Here is a 2,930-nt window from a genome sequence, read left to right on the forward strand (position 1 = left end):
GCTAAGGCAGGAGAATTGCTTGAACCTGGGAGGTGGAGGTGTGGGCAGATTAGTACCTGCTGGGAACCCTGCATCCTCACGCGGTAGAGGGAATTGAAGGTCAAGAGGCCTCAGCTAGTTCCCTGCTGCCTTTTTATGAGGCAGGGAGCCATTTGTAAGAGTAGGGGCCCTGCCTCTTAATACCTCCACAATAACAATGACAACGTCATGTGAATTCTGGAGGGGACACAGTCACACCACAGCACCCGGTGAATGTGATTCTCTCCTGTCAGAATTCTGTGAGCTTAATGAGGCCAGAGTTCCGTCTGTTTTATTTTCTGATTTATTCCAAGCCATGTGTGCCTGGCACAGGATGGTGGCAGGGCAGTGGGGAGTGGCAGGGCCCCACAGGGGACAGACCCAAGGGCTGATGCAGGGACGTCTGTTGAAGGGCATAGTTACCATGATAAGGGCAGGGCTGAGGGGCTGGGCAGCCAGCTTCACCCTCGCACGGGGTGCCTGGCAAGACCAGCGGCCAGAGGTGACGTCCTCAGTAGAGAACTGTGGATACTGGAAACCGCATGGCCAGAAGGGGAAACAACGGGGCCTCCGGTGCAGACCAGCCTGGGTGGGGTCTGCCAGGGTCAGCTGCCTTTCCTTCATGCCGGGTCGAAGATGTTGTGTGTGTGTGTGTGTGTGACAAAACATTGGATAGCACACCAAAAGCTTCCTCCATTGAGTGCGTGTGAAGTGTTTTTCGGGTCAGAAGCCTTCTTGTTCTGAGCGCATGTGCTCACGCAGACAGAAGTGCGGGGGCCCCGTCGCTCTGCCCTGGCGCAGCTGAACTGCAAAGGCCTCCCGTGCGTCGGGCTGGCGTCAGGCGTGCGTCTGGGGCTCTGCTTCGTGCTCTATCCCACGGTGGCCCAGGCAGGTTGGGGTTAAACGGGTACTGGTCAGATGCACAGGTGCCCCACACCCCTGCTGTGGCTCCGGCAGTAAAGATAGGAGGCACCCATGTCACAAGAGGAACACAGGCAGGGGTGTTGGGGCAGCCCTCAGGGTCTCCGGACCCCCGTCCAACACCCACAGCAGCCCAGGAAGGAAGGGCAGAGTCCCAGGTGTCACCTGGCAGGGAGCTCCCAGGAGCTGCCCCTCTCTGAAGTCACGGGACAGGAATGACAGGTAGGGGGACTGCCGGAAGCTGCCACCTCTGTGATCAGAGCATGCCCAGGCTGCAGGGGCTCCATCACGGGGTCTGCGAGAGCCAGCCTGGCTGCCTTGTGCTCACACCTGGCTTTGCTTTCTGCAGAACCCAGCACACGTGATTTGTGTGACACGCTGACAGCCAGGCTGCCAAGACAGGAGGCCTGCCCTGGAGGAGTGGCTGCAGGAGAGGGCGGGGTGGGCACCCGGGAGCCCGTCCAGCCTGGTCCCAGAGGCATCCCCGGCCCTGCCATCCTGATTTCAGCTCACCGCAGAGTAAATTAGAATAAACTGCACTCAGACGTTCACGAACACACGTCAACGCTTGCAGTTCGCCTCTGTTTTTGCCAACTTCATCCTATTTTCTTCTAATGCGAGAGCTTATTAATTCAATATTTGTGTTTTTGAATAACTTTTCCCCTTTTTAGTAACTAAAATCATTATTAGTAAAATGCATTTACTATTTTAGTAACAGAAATATACTTACTAATCACATTTAAAATACAGTGATGTGAAAAATTCAGACGTTTCTGTTTTCTTCTGGTGACTCAACCCCAAATGTCTGGAATTGACTCTGAGGTATCCAGGATCCGGAGCCAGCCGTCCAAGAGGGAAAAGAAACCACACCCTTCCTCTGGGAACCCGGCCAGGAACCCCAGAGCGCAGGCGCCTGGCCTCCGTGACACCTCATTTCCACATCTGCAGGCCCATGGTGTGAACTCATTTCTTTTCTCACTGGAGGTATTTTCCCTTCAGCGTTGCGCCGCTTCACACTTGGCAGCCTCAGTTAGCACTCCACCTGCCTGAAGCCGTGTACATCCCGTGCCTGCAGAGTTCCACACCTGCAACCTCCAACCCATAGGAAGATTTCAAAAATTAAACCAAAGTTCAGACCCTCCATTATTACAGAAAGTTATTAAATGTCAAGTCTCAATCTGAAAAGTTTCTTTATGTAGAAAACATTTTTTAAAAAGTTCAAAACAGTAACTTGCTTGTTGGCCAGGTGTGGAGTACATTGGGGTGATCATGGCTCACCGTAACCTCAAACTCTTGGGCATAAATGATCCTCTTGCCTCAGCCTCCAAAGTAGCTGGGATCACAGGTGTGTGTCACCATGCCTAGCTAATTTTTAAATTTGTGTGTAGAGACGGGATCTTGCTGTCTTTCTCAGGCTGGTCTCAGTCTCCACTGGAGTCCTCCCACAACAGCCTCCCAAAGTGCTGGGATTACAGGCATGAGCCGCCGGGCCCAGCCTACATACGAAACGTCTATAGTCCTGGTAACTTTTGCAACGTTTTCTGTGTGGTTTTTCAAAAATAATATGTGAAATGCAAAGTCCCAATTGGAACACAGTGCATTTTAGCTGCAGTTTCATTTGTTACAAGGAATTTCCAAGCATATCTGGTCAACCCCAGAGATTTCGTTTCCACACAAAACAATCGCAGAGCCCAGAGTGTTCAAGCCAGAGAGTAGTTTTTTGCTGACAGCCAAAGCTTAGCAAGGTTGAGCCCGCCATGCGATATTCCCATTGTGCATTTTCTGTAATTTCAGATTATCTCAAATAGAAAGCATGCAGCCCTTAAAAAAAATAAAGCTCAGGGAAAATCTCATTTGCTAAACGTGGCTTTTAACATTGAATTTGGAGCTGGTTACAGGACTGGTGTGTTCTGCCAGCGTGGGTCCCTCGCCAACCCGACCTCTGCCAGCTGGTACCTGTCTTCTGGCCCTTGGTGTGCACGTAGCACAAT

General features: G+C 51.9%; 1 pseudogene; it reads left to right on the forward strand.

Annotated features, from left to right (window-relative positions):
- On the forward strand, positions 1 to 1,705 carry LOC116538040 (annotated as a pseudogene).
- The last annotated feature ends 1,225 nt before the right edge of the window (positions 1,706 to 2,930 follow it).

Source organism: Sapajus apella, unplaced genomic scaffold, assembly GCF_009761245.1.
Source record: "Sapajus apella isolate SASKATOON/1434 unplaced genomic scaffold, GSC_monkey_1.0 scaffold116, whole genome shotgun sequence".
NCBI lineage: Eukaryota > Metazoa > Chordata > Mammalia > Primates > Cebidae > Sapajus > Sapajus apella.